This window comes from Carcharodon carcharias, chromosome 25, assembly GCF_017639515.1.
Source record: "Carcharodon carcharias isolate sCarCar2 chromosome 25, sCarCar2.pri, whole genome shotgun sequence".
NCBI classification, from domain to species: Eukaryota; Metazoa; Chordata; class Chondrichthyes; order Lamniformes; family Lamnidae; genus Carcharodon; species Carcharodon carcharias.
Genome location: NC_054491.1, coordinates 16,359,544 through 16,377,902, shown reverse-complemented (window position 1 = coordinate 16,377,902; position 18,359 = coordinate 16,359,544).

Genomic DNA, 18,359 nt, shown 5'->3' with positions numbered 1-18,359 from the left:
ATCCCGTGACCTGGTGCTAATGGTAGAGTGGGGGGTATGCTGGGCCATGAGGTTATTGCTTGTGGTTGAGTACAATTCTGCTGCTGCTGCTGATGGCCCACAGGACCTTATTGTTGCCCAGTCTGGAGTTGCTAGATCCAATAAATTTTCCCTGTAATTTCCAACACACTGACTTCGTGTGCCCCACTTTATTACAATGAAAACCTCTCGAATGTCACTTCCACCCTCAGCACCTTCCTTTTCATTCTGGAAAAAAGCTTCCTGGGAATTTCCAGCTACTCCTTCTCTTCCTTGACTGCTCTCCTCTCACCTTCCCACTTTCTATCCTTTTCAGATTTAAAAGGCTGACAAAAGAAAGGTTTAGCTCTATAACTAACTCAATCATGAGTGATCTCTGCTGCTTGCCTTACGTAATCAACCCTCTGCTCCTCCACATGAGGAATACCCTTTAGGGAAGGAAATCTGCAATCCTTACCTGGTCAGGCCTACATGTGACTTCAGATGTTAGTAAGAGTCAACAGGGCTGGGTTTGCAGTTGTTGTTTCTGGTCGATGCCAGGTGGTCCATATGGTTTCATTCCTTTTTATTGACTTTGCAGTGGTTTGGTATAACTGAGTGTCTTGCTAGGCCATTTCAGAGGGCATTTAAGAGTCAACCACATTACCTCAAATCTGGAGTCACATGTAGACCAGACCAGATAAGGATGGCAGATTTCCTTTCCTAAAGGACATTAGTGAACCAGATGGGTTTTACAAACAATCGAAATTGTCATCATTAGACTTTTTATTTTTAAATTCCAGATTTTTATTGAATTGAATTCAAATTCCATCTTCTGCCATGGAACCCAGGTCCCCAGAACATTACCCTGGGTCGCTGGATTAGCAGTGGCAATACCACTACATCACTGTAGAAACTACAGTCACCAACATTGTTAAACTGTGGGAAGATTAACAACTGATGAACATTATCATTAATTTTATAGTCAGAGGGTGGAATTTTCCAAATCCATCCCCCCACCCCTGTCCCTGTGATGGGTTCAATAGCAGGCGGGCTGGGGGGTGGGGAGGGCGGTGGGCGGTGGGAACACAATGTGGCGGGAGCTGAACAATTGGTTTCTTGCTGTCATAAAACGACGGCGGGAACGTGCACTCCTGTTCGTCATGGCAGGTCACCATTCCGCCAGAGGCTGACGTGAAATGGTTTTGCATCCAGTTAATGGGACGCTGTTGAAGGCCCAACTAGAATTGCACCCTCCCATCACCCCCCACAACCACCCCCCCAACCACCCCCCGCCACACACCACCACCCCCCCCCACCGCACCGTCCAGTCATCCATTCCACCAGAGGGGTATCATGCCAGTCCGAAACATGTCCATAACCAATGTGAACATGTTGGCACTCACCTGGAAGGTGGATCTCCCAACTCCAGGGCCTTCTAGGAGGTGGATCTTCTCTGTCAACAGTGGGTAAAGTCGACGTCCAAGCACCTTTTAAACATGGCGCCCAGATATGAAGGCGGGACACACGCCATCCAGCCCACAAAACATCAGCAAACCCCCAATTGCATAATTAATTAGGCCAGCATCACACAAATTCCCACCAGCTTCTGCGGCAGGAAACGCTCCTGGTTTCCGCCCCCTGCACATGATTTAGGCCTGGAAGGGAAAATTCCACCCATAGTTTTGTTTGGAAGGCAAAGTAAAATATAGGAACAGAAATAGGCCTCATTTAACTTCTTTCAGCCTGTTGAATTAGATCATAGCTGATCTGTATCTTATCCCCATCTATCCTCCCTTGGTTCTGTAACATTTAATACACTTGAGCCACAAAAATCAATGAACTCAGTTTTGAAACTTTCAACTATTTGCTGCTAACAGGCGCCTTATGCACAGAGCCCCTGTCACTGTGACTACTTATTTGTAGAATTGGACTGGAGCAGGAAGAAGAGGATCCTTTCATTCCTACGTTGTAACTATGGTTACTATTGAGGAACACCATTTTGTCCAGGGTTCAGGTATTCAAAAACAAAACTAGAAGCAATGAAAGCTGCATCTTTCCTTCAGATTACAAAAGTGCTGAATTTCAAGCAACTACAACTAAAGACCTTAAAATTAGCAATGCGAGCAAAGACTTCCAATTCTGTTACATAGACGTATGTAGTATTTTACAACACAGTTCATTTGGCCTAAGAGACCACATGAGCCGCATTCCAACTTACTTAACGTAAGCCTAACATTATCTACTGTTCCTTTCTCCATCATGTACTTATCTAGTTTCCCTTAAATGTATCAGTTAATTGCTTCAACCACTGTAGTGAGTTGCACAATCTAAACAATTACTACTAAAAGAAGTTTCTCTTTAACTCTTTGTTGGATTTATTAGTAGCTATCTTATATTTATGGTCCCCAGTTTTGAAATTCCCTACAAGTGAAAACATCTTCTCTGAACCTACCCTGCTGAGCCCCTTCCTAACTTTTAAAGAACTCAGGTTTTACGTTTACCAAGTAGGTGTTACCAGCCTGATTAGTCCTTTAATTGTTGAGCAGTGATTGAAAAAGGAGTTCTGGTCACAATGAAATGATTGGTCTGAGATAAAATCTTTGATATTATTATTGGACTGTAGTTAGCTGGAAGGTTGCTCCATTTGTTAAACGCAGTGCAAGCCAAAAAAAAAACTTCATTCTCTTTCACTTCCAAGTGTTCCACAAGTAATCCTTGCATTTGACATAATTTAATTTTACAGCAGTATTGTGGAATCAAGTTGGATCAATATCCTGGTACCCACTACCAAGCAGCACTGTAGGAGCATCTTTGCCACTTGGACCATGTGGTTCATGAAGAAATCCCTGATTGCTCAAGGGCAATTAGGGAGGGCCAATAAATGCCGACCTTGCTATGATGCCCACACCCCAAGAATAAAGCTATTTTAAAGCAGCAGCACATCCTCCAGTGTATCTCATCCCTTACAATCAGATTTGAAATCTTTGAAATTATTTAGTACTTAGTCAGCCCCAAGGCATCCCAAAGTCCTTTCAAATCAATCCACAAATAGCAAATGAAACAATGGGCATAGAGCTGTTTTATGATGTTGCTACTTGAAAGGAATGAGCTAGAATATTTCAAAATTTTAAGGGGCAGGATCATTCAGGGTTTCCCCAAACACCAGATCAATGTAAATGGCCATTTATTCAGTTTCTCCAGGGATTCACCGATCTTGTGCAGAAGTTATGCCAGAACGTTGGGAGAACTGACTTGGGAATTACAGAGGAAAAAGAATAACTGCTGGTTGACAGGGCCCTCAAACGTGTCTGGCCGATCTCCCATGCATCCGCCCTCACACCTTCCTCTCCCTCCCAGAACCATGATAGGGTCCCCCTTGTCCTCACTTATCATCCCACCAGCCTCCGTGTTCAAAGGATCATCCTCCACCATTTCTGCCAACTCCAGCATGATGCCACCACCAAACACATCTTCCTTTCACCTCCCCCGCCCTGGCACCTCCTCCGGGACACCCTGGTCCACTCCTCCTTCACTCCCTACACCTCAACCCCCTCCCATGGCACCTTCTTATGCAACCACGGAAGGTGCAACACCTACCCCTTTACTGCCCCCCTCCTCACCGTCCAAGGGCCCAAACACTCCTTTCAAGTGAAGCAGTGCTTCACTTGCACTTCCCTCAATTTAGTCTATTGCATTTGCTGCTCCCAATGTGGTCTCCTCTACATTGGAGAGACCAAACGCAGACTGGGTGACTGCTTTGCCGAACACCTCCAGTCTGCCCGCAAGCATGACCCAGACCTCCCTGTCGCTTGCCATTTCAACACTCCATCCTGCTCTCATGCCCACATGTCCATCCTTGGCCTGCTGCATTGTTCCAGTGAAGCTCAACGCAAACTGGAGGAACAGCACCTCATGTTCCGACTAGGTACTTTACAGCTTTCCGTACTTAACATTGAGTTCAACAATTTCAGATCATGAACTCTCTCTTCCATCCCCACCCCCTTTCCAATCCCCCCTTTTCCAATAATTTATAATTAAAAACAAAATATATTTTTCTTTTCCCACCTATTTTTAAATTTATTTCGATCTATTGTTTTATCTCCACCTTTTAGCCCATTTCGATCCCTTCCCCCCACCCCTCCCCCACTAGGCCATCTGCCACTTGCTCGTCCTGCTTACTACCCTTAATGTCCCCATTAGTACATTCCTTAGATAATATCATCACTGTCAACACACCTTTCCCTTTTGTCTATGACATCTTTGGCAATCTCTTCTTTGCCTCCACGTATCACTGGAATTCTATCCAGCTCTACCTGTCCCACCCCCTCTACCAGCCTTTATTTCACCTCATTTCTCTATTTCCTTAGTTCTGATGAAAAGTCATACAGACTCGAAATGTCAACTATGTTCCTCTCCTCAGATGCTGTCAGACCTGAGTTTTTCCAGCTATTTTTGTTTTTGTTTCAGATTTCCAGCATCCACAGTATTTTGCTATTACCTTATTCATCTTTGGTAAGGAACTGCTGAACTATCTACCCACATAAAATCTGAAATTAGGTGGTGGCTTTTCAATCAAGGAGACAGTGCTGTGAGGGTTACATTCTGTACCCCCAATCTTTCTTTTTTAAAATATGCATTGTTCCACTTTGAAAGGTTTGCTGGCCTTGGGGAAAGAGGAGTGCAGTAGGACTAATTGGCAGCTCCAAGAGCTGGCACAGGCACAATAGGTCAAATGGCTTCCTCCTGTGCTATATGATTCAGTAATGCTGTGCATCATAATGCGAGCTGGTCACTAATAGCTGCATTAGACCTCCTGTCTCATTGGTGGAATACATTTGGTTAAACTAACGATTTTACCTGTAGGTCTCATCAGATGTTCATTTGCATAATAGTTACATGGGTCACATGGCTTATATTGGGAGTCATCAAAAAGCCTGATAGGGTTTGTGAAAGTACCTCAAGGGCAGGATTACGAGTTTGATTCTGTTAAGATGTATAAAAGTACATGATTAGGTGTACTTTTAAATTGTTCAAAAATTTTTTCAAACCAGCTTATCCTAACATCTTGGCACCATTAATTGTGGTTTTGTAAAAATAGTGTGTGTATTATTGGAACACGAGACCTGGAGAAGAGCTATTATAGTTGAATAGGCTAGTAGGGAAGGTCAGCACAATTTCTTGTTATAAGAACAGGGGAGCAAGCCTCAGTATACTGTCAGAGAAAACTGTCATCTAAAACCAGGGCTCAAACAAATATGGAAGTATGAAATTATTGAACAAAAGATAACAAAGCACAACACTTTTTGTTGATACACCCTTTTGGTATATGGGCAAAACAAGCACCTAAACCTTTGACTGGGAGGATGACTGGAATGCACAGATTCCTTGCTGGATGTGCGCTGTCTACCATATTGGTGAAGGATCCAGTTTAGGTAACCAGAACCTGTGCATGGAACAAGTATTTAACCTTTGGATATGCTGCAGTGAGGATAACCATGTCTACATGAGGTCTCACCAGGAGGTCCTTAACTGGACCATTGAAGGCTATCACCAAAAAGTGGTTACTTCTGTAAAACCGCACCGATCTGGATATGTAGCCTGGAGAAGCAGAGCTGCTGCCCTAGGCTTATAAAATTTAATTACATAACTAAACTTGGTTAGGTTTCAACTTTCTGGGTTAAAAATTAATCCAGGCCCAAGTCAAAGTTGATGGATATTGGTCCTCAGGTCTCATCTGTATACTCAGGTGCGAGCTGCTCAGACTAATTTGTGTCTCCACAGGCATTTCATCTGATGGGAAAAGAAACGGCTCAAGGCTGCCTAACTCGCAGGTACATCTTAAAAATTACTTCTGCTAAGAGTTCTTTTTTGGCTGCGTGCCCACTGAACTGAAAATCTTAATGACCCGCGGTGACTTGGGACGCATGTCATTTTAAGCCTCGGTGAGCAGGCCCCACACCCGCTCGCCAAGTGGAAGATTCTGCCCCTGGTGTCAAATTCCACATGCGGGTTGCCTGTGTAATCTTCACCTGCAGGTGAGTTTTTTTTTCAATCTATTAAAGTAATTCATTGCTTAATACTGAGGTAGGAGCTAAAAAAAAGTATAGAGTAGTACTGTACAAGTATAATTAGTCAAGAAACAAGGTTCCTAGCTAACATAAATAAGGCCCCGAGCTAGCTTATTTTTTAAGGGAGTAAGTAGCTTAATCGAGAGGGACGTCTTGGCAGGAGAACTCAGACCCATGATATGCTCCTCCTGCAGGATGTGGGAAATGAGGGACACTGGACCATGTGTGCGGAAGGTGTATCCAAATGCAGCTTCTAGCTAACCGAATTTCGGAGCTGGAGCTGCGGGTGGACTCATTGTGGAGCATCCGCGATGCTGAGCAAGTCGTGGATAGCACGTTTAGTGAGATGGTCACACCGCAGGTGAAGATTACACAGGCAGAAAGGGAATGGGTGACCATCAGGAACAGTAAAAGACTCAGGAAGGTAGTGTAGGAACCCCCTGTCATCATCCCCCTCTCTAACAGATATACCGCTTTGGATACTGTTGGGGGGGTAGTGTCTCAGGGGAAGGCAGCAACAGCCAAATTCACGGCACTATGGGTGGCTCTGCTGCTCAGTGGGGCGGGAGGAAAACAAATGGCAGGGCTATAGTGATAGGGGATTCAATAGTTAGGGGCACAGACAGATGCTTCTGTGGCCGCAAACATGAATCAAGGATGGTATGTTGCCTCCTTGGTGCCAGGGTCCAGGATGTCACGGAGCGGCTGCAGGACATTCTGGGGAGGGAAGGTAAGCAGCCAGTGGTCGTGGTACACATTGGTGCCAACGACATAGGTACACTAAGGGATGAGGATCTGCAAGCTCAGTACAGGAAGTTAGGAGATAAATTAAAATGCAGGATCTCAAATGTAGTAATCTCAGGATTACTCCCAGTTCCACATGCTAGCGAGAGCAGGAATAAGAGGATAAACCAAATGAACACGCGGCTGGAGAGATGGTGTAGCCGGGAGGGATTCAGATTCTTGAGGCACTGGGACTGGTTCTGGGGAAGGTGGGACCTGTACAAACTGGATGGGCTGCACCCAGGCAGAGCTGGGACCAGTGTGCTTGCGGGGGCTTTTGCTAGTTCTGTTGGGAAGTATTTAAACTAATGTGGCAGTGGGATGGGATCCCAGGATTAGGATCAGATAGGTCAGATTCAGACCAGAAAAATAGAGGTAGAACATTAGCTAGGGACATTGTGATAGACATGGAGTTACAGGAGAAGCAAAGTTTACAAGGTGTCCAGCAAGGGAAATTGACGGGGTTAAACTGTTTATACTTCAATGCAAGGAGTATTACAAACAAGGTAGATGAGTTAAGGGCACAGGATGTCATTGCTATAACGGAGACCTGGCTAAACGGAGGGACAAAACTGGCAGTTTAATATCCCTGGTTATAGATTCTTCAGACACAATAGATTAGGAGATAAAAAGGGAGGGGGGTGTCACTAATGGTTAAAGAATCAATTCCAGTTGTGAGAAGGGATGATATACTAAATGGGTCAACAAACGAGACTTTACGGATTGAGCTTAGAAATAAAAAAGGGGCAGTCGCTCTACTGGAAGTATACTACAGACCCCCAAATAGTGAAAGAGAGATAGAAGTCCAAATATGTAGGCAAATTTCTGCTTATAAGAACAAGAGGGCAATAATAGTAGGAGACTTCAACTATCCTAATATCAACTGGGATTTGAACAATATTAGGGGCACTGAGGGAGAAAAATTCATGCAGTGTGTCCAGGAAAATTTTTTCAACCGATTAGTGACAAACCCGATGAGAGGAGATGCAATTCTAGACCTAGTCTTGGGGAACGAAGAAGGGCAAGTGGGTGAAGGGACAGTGATCACAATTCAGTTAGATTTAGCATTACCATGGAAAAGGACAGAGATAAGGCAGGAGTAAAGGTCTTGAACTAGGGAAGGCAAATTTTGCAGAAATGAGAAGGGACTTGGCTGAGGTGGACTGGACAGCACTGCTGGAGGATAAGACAGTGGAAAACCAGTGGGAAACACTAAAAAGCGAGATCTTAATTGTACAAAGTAGACATGTTCCCTACAAAAATAAGAGTGGTGCTGCCAAATCTAGACCCCCTGGTTGTCTTGAGGAATACAGGGGAAGATCAAACAGAAAAAGAAAGCATACGATAGGCACAAAGAACTAAACACTGCAGATTGCCTAGACGAATATAGGAAGATCTGCACCTTAAGTGCTGTAAGCCACAGGGCAATGGGCTGGGTGCAGGAAGGTGGGATTAGAAAGGGCACCTGGGTGTCTTCGGGTTGGCATGGACAAGATGGGCTGAATGGCCTCCTGCTGTGCTGTAACTTTTCTATGGTTCTATGTCAGGTGACCTGTGGCAGCTATCTTAAGGCAGTGTCTTTGTTTTAACAGTTAAAACTGCCTTTTTAAAAAACATTTCATCGGTCAGTCCAACAGATGAAATTGAAATTTAATATTTGACATCAATGTGATATTGGACTTCCCCAGCCCAGGCCCCACCCTCCTCCAAACTCTGATTGCCCAGTCTCCTCACCCTCTTCACTCCGATCTCCAGTCACCCTCCAGACACCCTCTCCCACTGACTGCTGGGGACCATCCCACAGGACCTTAGCTGCAGTTTCCTGCTGCCAAATTCCTATTTTTGCCCACCGCTCAGGCGGTACCTTGTTGCCAGTGGGGCTGGCTTCCGGGAACTTCGTTTCAAACGAGGCCCTGCCATGGTGCTTCTGTGTTATCAGGCTCTCAACTGCAGGGTTCACCTGCTCCAATCATGCCCTCGCTTTTAAAACCAAGAACAATATATCCACATTCATTGGATCTCCTATTGTTGACTCATTAAAATCTTGATTGGCAACGTAAATTAAAAATGTTTTTATTTACATTCTGCCTGTTCCAATTGGGCAGTAGTAGCCTCGAAAACAGGAGAGAGGGGGGCCAGCTAGACAATATTATCCACGAAAACAAATATAACATGTAGCTGCCTGTGTGGATTCACCTGCTGCATGATAGGGAAGGCATATTAAAACCACAAGAGAAAGATTTTTATTTATATGTGACAAGCACCAAACAAGATGCATGGGGCTGAATTTTCTGGCAGTGTGGGGTGGGTGGGGTTGGTGTGGGTGGTGCGGAATGAGAGCAGGCCCGATTGCAGCTCACGATCGGGTCCATGCCGCCATTTTATGCGGGCGTACTTCACGGCTCCTGTGCATAGGAGTGGACGGGCAGCGGCTGGCACGCTCAGCCCGCCGGGTCCAATGGCGGGTCGGCATGGCAGCCTTGGAAAGGCTGCTCGCAATGGCTGGGCGATGGGCTCTGCAGAGCGGCAATGGACGTGACAAGTCTGGAGGGTAGGGCAGCAGGACAGGCCAGGCTAGAGAGTAGGGTTGGGGGAGCCAGTGTGCCCCTCGTTTTTCGGATGACTGCCTTGCTGCCCTCCTCGAGGAGGTGGCAGCACGGTGGGAGGTGCTGGTTCCCTAGGATGGGAGGAGGAGGTCCTCACCCCCCCGACATGACGAAATGTGCCTGGGAGGAGGTGGGGAGGTGGTGAGCTCCCGCGACATGGTGCAACACATCTGGATCCAGTGTCACAAGCGTATCAATGACTTGTTGCGCTCTGGATGGGTGAGGACCATATTGGCATTGGGCATTTAACCCAGCAGGTTGGCTTTACCCCTGCTGCCTCCCCACCCCACCCCATGTCTGAGTGTAGTGACTGCATTGACTCATTGACGGCATGTGTCCTTTGCTGGATGGGCCAGCAGATATTGCCCATGCCGAGGTCACCCTGAGAGGGTGGTGAAGAGATGTGTTTTGCCCCCGCAGCATGTGTTACACTGAGACCCACATGACTGGTTTGGGGGCAGCCTGGAGGAGCTGCACTTAGGTGCTGTGTTTCAACTCCAGGACATATCCAAGTCAGGGTGATGAGACGCTGGGAGGGGAGCTTCAAGGTGACGTGGCAACGATCTATCTACTGCTCTCTGCGCTCCACGTGCTTGGGCCTCCTTGCTTTGAAAGGATATGCCGTGTGGTGCCGAATGTGATGTAGGCAGCGTGTGGCCAAGGGCAGGGGGGATGGGGGGTGGGGGCGGTGACAGGCCTAGCATCTTTGTGTGAGCATTCGGCAGCAGCGGGTGAGGAGGCTCTGGAGCCCTGATATGTCCCACTCTGGTTGGGGTGGGTCTTGCACGAAGAGAATCCATGTGCAATTTGCACAAATCAACGCTTTTTTCTCATTTTTCAGGAGATACTCAGAACGCGACAGAGCGTGCGAGGACTGGCAGTGGACAGGTGCAGATCGCCATTCTTAGCCGCTTCATGCAGGAGGCCCTGGATCTGGAGTGGCGCCATGCGCCCAGGTCCACACTTGTGGGTGAGGCTGGGGTGCCACGGCCAGATATTTATGCCCAACAGTGAGGCCAGCATTGTTCTGCCAACAGCCAATGCTGAGTATTAAGTGATTTAATTTTGCAACATGACTTGACCATTGCTGATGGAAGGATGAGCGCATAATGATCTGAGGGACAGAGTTGCACTTTGACATTGTCTCCACGTTAACTGATCCACTGTCCTTGTTCTTCCTTTCAGCATCGGCGGAGTAGGGCTGGGAGGAGGAGCAGCAGAGACCCCCTCTCACACCCGAGGACCCTGAAGTCTCACCAGCGTCACACCATCTCTGCCAGGCAGGCACCAGCGCAGATACTAGCACCTTGCTGGGAATTAGAACATTGGCTCATGTCCCGGGGCACAGTGGTGAGGGCACTTCACAGTCACTGGAGGAGCTGGAGCTGGCAGAGACAGAGAGTGCCCATGGCACCAGCAGTCGGAGGACTGCAGGGGACTAGGCATATGCTCAGTTGTTGCCTGATGATGTGCCTTTGGAGTCGTCTGCGATGCAGCAGGTGCAGGAAATGTGGCCGAGTGTGCGGGAGCATCTGGGGGAGACACATGAGGTTATGCTTGGCTTGGTCTCTGTGGTGGATGAGTCTGTGTGGATGATCATCGAAGCAATGAGCCACATGTCTGAGCGCCATGCATCCTCTATGGAGAGAGTGGTGACATTTGTGGAGAGGCTCCTCCAGGAAACCTGTCAGGGCTTCCTGGGGATGTGCTGGGACCAGCAAGCACCCACATCGGCATTGACCTCAGCTGGTCAGTGCCGGTGTGGGAGATGGTCTGGGCACCAATTTCACAGCTCGGTGCCCATCCATCCATGGTGAGCAGGGAGGTCTGAAGCGACTTCACGTCAGCGCAGCAGCTGCCTGTCATCTCTGTGGGTACCTCTCAGGGCGCTTTGAATGAGGGCGGCAGCTCCTCCACCCCTCTGCCAGTGACTGTAGCATCCGGTGGGCTGCAACGACTGGGGAAATGCCAGCTGTGGAACTGGCAGCTCCCTCCCAGGCGGGGTCAGCACAGGCTCCACGTGCCAGAGGACGACTGCCAAGGTTATCAAGGCCAGCAGGACAGCAGAGTCAGCAGGCTGTCTCAGATGCCACTCCGAGTGATGGGTCACCAAGACATAGCACCTACAAACAGAAACGTAAACATTAGAAACGTAAACGGGTTTATCATTGGTGCTTTTGTGTCGGTGCAAGATGAGGTCTTTATGATTTGGTTTGAACTGGAACACCAAAGTCATTTTTTTTGCTCAAGTTTCTTTGCTTGTGATATAAAATTCAGACATGTCACCATGGCTGAGAGTCTCTCTTTTCTTCTGCATTTGGATGGTTTCCAATAATGTTGTAAGTGCTTTGTGGGACATTCAGCTTTATTAACAAGGACCTTAGTTAATGTTCCTAACCAGGCAGATTTTGCGCTTAGGTGTCGGGTATGGAGCCTGAAGCATAGGCTTGTCCTGGAGGTCCATCTGTGGTGTTCTAGCTGAAGGTTTGTTGGATTAAAGCCTCCCGGGTATCCCTGCCTCACTGGAGTATGCCCGGGTCAGCGTCTACCCTCTCAGCATTTCCCTGTGTGTGCTCATCCTCGGACTCAATGCTGGATTCATCATGAGCAGCCACAGACACTGCATCGATGTCTTCGTTGTCCACCGCGTCCCCCCTTTCCAGCGCAAGATTGTGGAGAGCGCAGCATGCAACCACTATCACCGAGACACGATCTGGGGGGTACTGGAGTGCGCCCCCTGAGCGGTCCAGGCATTGGAAGCACATCTTGAGAAGACCGATGGTTCTCTCCACCACAGCCCTTGTGGAGCTTTGGCTCCTATTGTACCGCTGCTCAGCTTCTGTTCTTGGATGGCGGAGAGGCATCATGAGCCACCTTCTGAGGGGATAGCCCTTGTCACCCAACAGCCATCCATCCAGCCGGGCTGGAGCACTGAAGAGCCTCGGCACCTGGGAGTGTCTGAGGATGTAGGCGTCGTGGGAGCTGCCTGGGTCTCTTGCACAGACTTGTAGGACCAGCATCCTGTGATCACACACTATCTGCACGTTCATGGAGTGGAAGGCCTTCCTGTCGACGAAGGCATCGGGCTCACTTGATGGTGCCTTGATGGCCACATGTGTATAATCTATAGCACCCTGGACACGGGGGAAGCCAGCAATGGCCGCGAAGCCTCTGGCTCGCTGTGCCTGACTTGCCTGGTTGCAGCGGAAGTGGATGAAGGTCAATGCACACCTGAACAGAGCGTCTGTAACATGCTTGAGACAAGTGTGGACAGCTGATTGGGAGACACCACAAAGATCACCCACCGAGCCCTGGAAGGAGCCAGAGGCAAGAAGTTGAGGGCAGCTGTGACCTTCAGAGCCACTGGCATGGGGTGTCCATCCACACAATTAGCGGAGATCTCAGGGCCAATCATCTGACAGATATAGTTGACTGTCTCCCTTGAGAGATGGAGCCTCCTTTGACACTGCACCTCAGTCATACTGAGGTAGCTGCTTTGTTGCCTGTATACCCTGGCAGCAGGATAGTGGCATCTTCAATGGCCCCTTCTGCCTTGGACTACCTCTTGGCCCTGCACCCCTTGTGCTTGCGCCTGTCCTCCCCTGGAAGCTGAAAGTCCACTCTTGGCCTCCTCCTCCTCCTAGCCCTCCCTTCCTCCTCAGAGGAGGTGCCTCCAGTGGACAGTTCGGCTCCCATTCCCAGGCTATGGGAAAGCTTCCTGAAACCTGCAGGCCCAGAAAAGATTCCTCACTGCAGAGTGCTGACCTGAAGGTTAAGAGTCCAGAAAAAGCAACCAGTATGTGTTTTGAAGTACTACAGATCACACAGGTAAGTTTCAATAACTTTGAAAAATCAATACTTGACAGTGCAGACTCGCAACCCCACTGAGACCTCTTATCCCACCCGCAGATGAGGTTTATACAAATGTGTCCTACCCGCCTGCCCGTTGCGCCCATGCACCAACCCAAAGATTGGCACGGGCGCCGAAAAATCGCGGTCAATTGGAGAGTCAAAGGTCTCAAGTGGCTTGTTAATTAATGGCAGGCGCACATCGGAGAGCATCGTGCACCCGCCCGACGAAATATCGCGATGACGCGCGGTGATGTCGGGACGCTCGCCCGATGTTACAGCGCATCATTTTACACCCCCCCCCTCCCCCCCCCACCCACGTGTGGGGCCCGCTTTCCCCCCAACACGCCAACGGGAAAATTCTGCCCATAGATCTGAAGCAAATTCCCTTTCCGTGCAGCCTTGTTTGTTGCCATGGGTTACCAGAAACAGAGACGTTGCTCATGTTGTAATACTCCCCAGTCCAGGGTTGGCTTCTCAATCAAGAGAAAGCTTCAGTTCGTTTTAAAATATTATTGCACAGTTACATGAAAACCAGGAAAAGGCAGAGGTAGATAGATCCTTGATAAGCAAGGGGGTGAAAGGTTATCCGGAGCAAGGCAGGAATGCGGAGTGGAGGTTAAAATGAGATCAGCCATGATCTTATTGAGTGGCGGAACAGGCTCGAGGGGCCGAGTGGCCTACTCCTGCTCCTAATTTGTCTGTATGTTTGTAAGAGGTTGCAGCCATTCTCATTAACAATTTGTTTTTTTTTGGCTTTTAACTTGAAAAAATGTCCGAAAGTGCTTCAACAAAGGTATAAATAAAAATAAAATGGATGCCACAGTGCTGTAGCATTGTGGTTATGTTACTGGACGAGTAAACCAGAGTTCTGGAGACACAAGTTCAAATCCCAGCATTGCAGTTGGGGAGTTTGAATTAAATGCAATTAAATTTAATTAAATGCTGGAATTAGTAGTGGTGGCTATGAAAACCCCGTTACAATGAGAAAAAAGTGACACCAGAGGGCCTCGTGAAGTTACTAGTGGAGGTGGGATTCCTGTCAATGACACACTACAATTAGGTTAAATATTGTACAGCAGTACATTTTTTTCAGTGGAGGCGAGCATGCACGGTCACAGAGTCTAGATACTGAGAGAAATTAAATTTAAAAATTGATATGAGATAAATATCAATTATACTGTTATTGTAATATTTATTTGTGTCCACACCCCTCACCCACACCATCCTACCCCAGACCCCCACAGACTGACTTGCCCAAAACACTTCAGATAGTAGAAAGAACAAATAATTATAAACTGATCAGCCATGACCACACTTAATAGTGGAGCAGACTCAGAGGGCCAAAAGACCTAATTCTCACATCTTTTCTGATGTTACTCTTCCTCAAATGCCAAGACTCAACCAACAGGGGCTAGGTTTATCTCCCTGTGGCTTTATCCAGTGAACAGGCAAGAAATACATTTGGGGAATGTCACAGGTCTGATACCTGCTCCATGTTGAGTCAGTTGATCTCAGCTATGAAAACAGGGAAACATCTGCACTGGATTAAGGAAGGTCAAAAACAGCCAAGGTCTCCAGTCCTGATTGCTACATAGCAACCTACGCTGGACATACATGGGTCTTGGCAGTGGGTGAGTGTAGGATCAGTCTTAGCTGTACACTTAACTGAATAGTCTGAGATACAAGTGTAAAATTCGTGAGGCTCTACTTAAAAGCATGGAGCCTCACTCAATGGGAGTTCAGTTAAGAGACCTCAATGTGTGATTTTCAGCATTTCTGATTCTACAGAAACTAATTTTAATGTCCAGGAAAGCTGCACCCCAACCCCACCCAAATCAGATACACTGACATGACTCCTGGTTCTCATATCTGTGCTCCCACTCTGAGGTTCCACTCTTGGACTTGCAAAACCTTATTAAAGAGTAAATGTTTTCTGAGGAGGTTGCACAGGGGAGATTTGGCAGAGGAGACTGGTAGGGGGGAAAAAAAGTAAAATTTACATCAAAATGATTGATAGAAATGGTTGCCTTTAATATTTTGATGCAATTAAAAGCATGTGCATGAAACAATGCAAAGTAGAAACTGGCTACATCAATTGGCAGTCGGAAATCAGAAAAGTACCTGCATGGATAAGTATTCACTAGAATACTTCTATTCTAGTACACAGCCTTCTGTGGTAAAGAATTCCACAGGTTTACCACACTTTGAGTGGAGAAATTTCACCTAATCTCAATCTTGAATGGCTTACCCCGTAACCTGAGACTGTGACCCCTCGTTCCAGACACTCCAGCCAGTGAAAAATTTATCTCTGCATCTAGTCTGTTCAGCCGTGTCAGAATTTTATACATTTTAATGAGACCCCCTCTCATTCTTCTAAACTCCAGTGAATACAGGCCTAGTCGACCCAATCTTTCCTCATACGACAATCCTGACATCCCAGGGATCAGTCTGGTGAACCTTTGCTGCAATCCCTCTGTGGCAAGTATATCCTTTATTAGGTAAGGAGACCAAAACTGCACACAACATTCCAGGTGTAGCTTCACCAAGGCCCTGTAATAGCTGCAGTAAGACATCCTTGCTCCTGTACTTCCGTCTTCTAGCAATAAAAGCCAACATACCATTTACATTCTTAACAGCTGCATGCTTACTTTCAGTGATTGGTGTACAAGGACACCCAGGTCCCTTTATACATCAACGTTCCCCAATCTATCACTATTTAAATAATACTAGGCCATTGTTTTTCCAAAGTGGATAACTTCACACTTATTCATGTTATACTGCATCTGCCAGTATTTGCCCACTCAACTTAAACATCTAAGTTGCCTTGAAGCCTCATAACATCCTCTTCACCACTCATATTCCCACCTAGTTTTGTGTTGTCAGCAAACTTGGAAATATTACATTTGGTTCCCTCATCCAAATCATTGATATATATTGTGAATAGCTGAGGCCTAAGCAGTACCCCGCCAGTCACAGCCTGCCACGCTAAATAATACCAGTTTATTCCTTCTGTTTCCTGTCTGCTAACCAATTCTCAGTCCATGCCAATATATTACCACCAAACCCATGTGCTTTAATTTTACACACTAACCTCCTATTACGTGGGTGTTACAGTGTTGATTTTCCAGGCAACTTTCCTTGGTGAACACATTTAACTTTAGTTACAAGACAGCAACAACACATATGCATTAAACTCAATAACTAAAGAAGAACTCCCTCCTAGAGATTCCCTGCACTGGTAACTCATTGGTTTACATAGATCATGTGATCTTACAACACAGGATTATTCTTAAAGCTACAGTCCTATGTTTATCAAAACTATAATTAGCAGAGTGGGGCTTTATCAAGAGCTTTCTGAAAACCCAAACATCCACTGGTTCACCCTTATCAATTCTGCTAGTTACGTCCTCAAAAAACTTCAGTAGGTTTGTCAAACTTATTTCCCTTCCATAAACCCATGTTGAATTTGTCTAATCCCGTTGAATTTTCTAAATGTCCTGTTGGCACATCCTTTATGATAGACTCTAGCATTTTCCCTACACTGATGTTAGGCTAACAGGTTTGTAATTCCCTGTTTCTTCCCCCTTTCCTTTTTTAAATAATGGGGTTACATCTGCCATCCTCCAATCTACCAGGAATGTTCCAGAATCTACCAAATTTTGGAAGATGTCAACTAACGCATCCTCTATTTCCATGGCCACCTCCTTTAGTGCCCTGGGATGTAGATTATCAGGCCCTGGGGGTTTATTGGCATTCAGTCCCTTTAATTTCTCCAGCACTGTTGTTTTAGGAATACTAATTTCCTTCAATTCCTCCTTCTCACTAGACCCTTGGTTCCCTGGCATTTCTGGGCAGTTATTTGTGTCTTCCTTCGTGAAGACAGAGCTAATGTAGTTAATATGTGAACCATTGCATGCCAGCGTGCCCAGATGATCCAGCGTGGGGGGATGATTCTGGTGGGCTGGGCTTATAATAACAGGCAGGTATATTACAATGAAGTTCCTAATGTGCAGTGATGGGAAACACGGCCCGCCATTGATGGATGGAGCGGATGATTGCAAAATGGTTTCATGATGTCGTGAAACTGATTTTTGACCTTCCTGCATATTGTCTACTCTTGCCCGCAATGATGTCCAATGCCAGCGGACACGGAAAATTCCGCCATTAATTTATTTTCTTACCCATGGTTGGCCTGTTTTTCCTGTTGTGTTTTTACACCAGAAAGGAATGTGTAACTGTTACAATGCATGCATTCATTCCTTAAATATTAGCATTGCCTATCCACCATCATGCCTTTTAATGAAGTTCCCCAATCTATTGCAGCCGACTCATGCCTCAGACCTTTGGTAGTTTTCTTTGTTTAGATTTAGGACCCTGGTTTTGGATTGGACTACTTCACTTTCCATCCTAATGAAGAATTTTTATCATATTATGGTCACTCTTCCCTAACCAAGATTATTAATTTACGCCTTCTCATTGCACAATACCAAATCTAGAGAGCCTGTTCCCCAGTTGGTTCCTCAATGTACTGGTCTAAAAAAAACCATCTCGTACATATTCCAGGAATTCATCCACCACAGTATTATTGCTAATTTGGTTTTCCCAGTCTATATGTAGATTAAAGTCACCCATGATTATTGTAGCACACTTGTTACATGCATCTCTCATTTCCTGTTTAATGCCATCCCCTACCATACCACTACCATTTGGAGGCCTATTAACACTCCCACTAATGTTTTCCATCCCTTGTGCCTTCTTAGCTCCACCCAGACTGATTCTACGTTTAGATTTTCTGAGCCAATATCCTTTCTCACTATCACACTGATTTCATGCTTAACTAACAACACCACCCCCCCTCCTTTTCATTTTGCCTGTCCTTCCTAAATATTGAATACTCTTGGATATTCAGTTGCCAGTCTTGGTCACTTGGCTCATAAATATAAAAACGTCAAAGCTGGTGCCTTGCGGGCAAATGGACCGATTGCATCTTGTAGTTTGCTGTCTCAGCAGGGCAGGGTTTACATGCTGACTGCCCTCTTTCATCTTACTT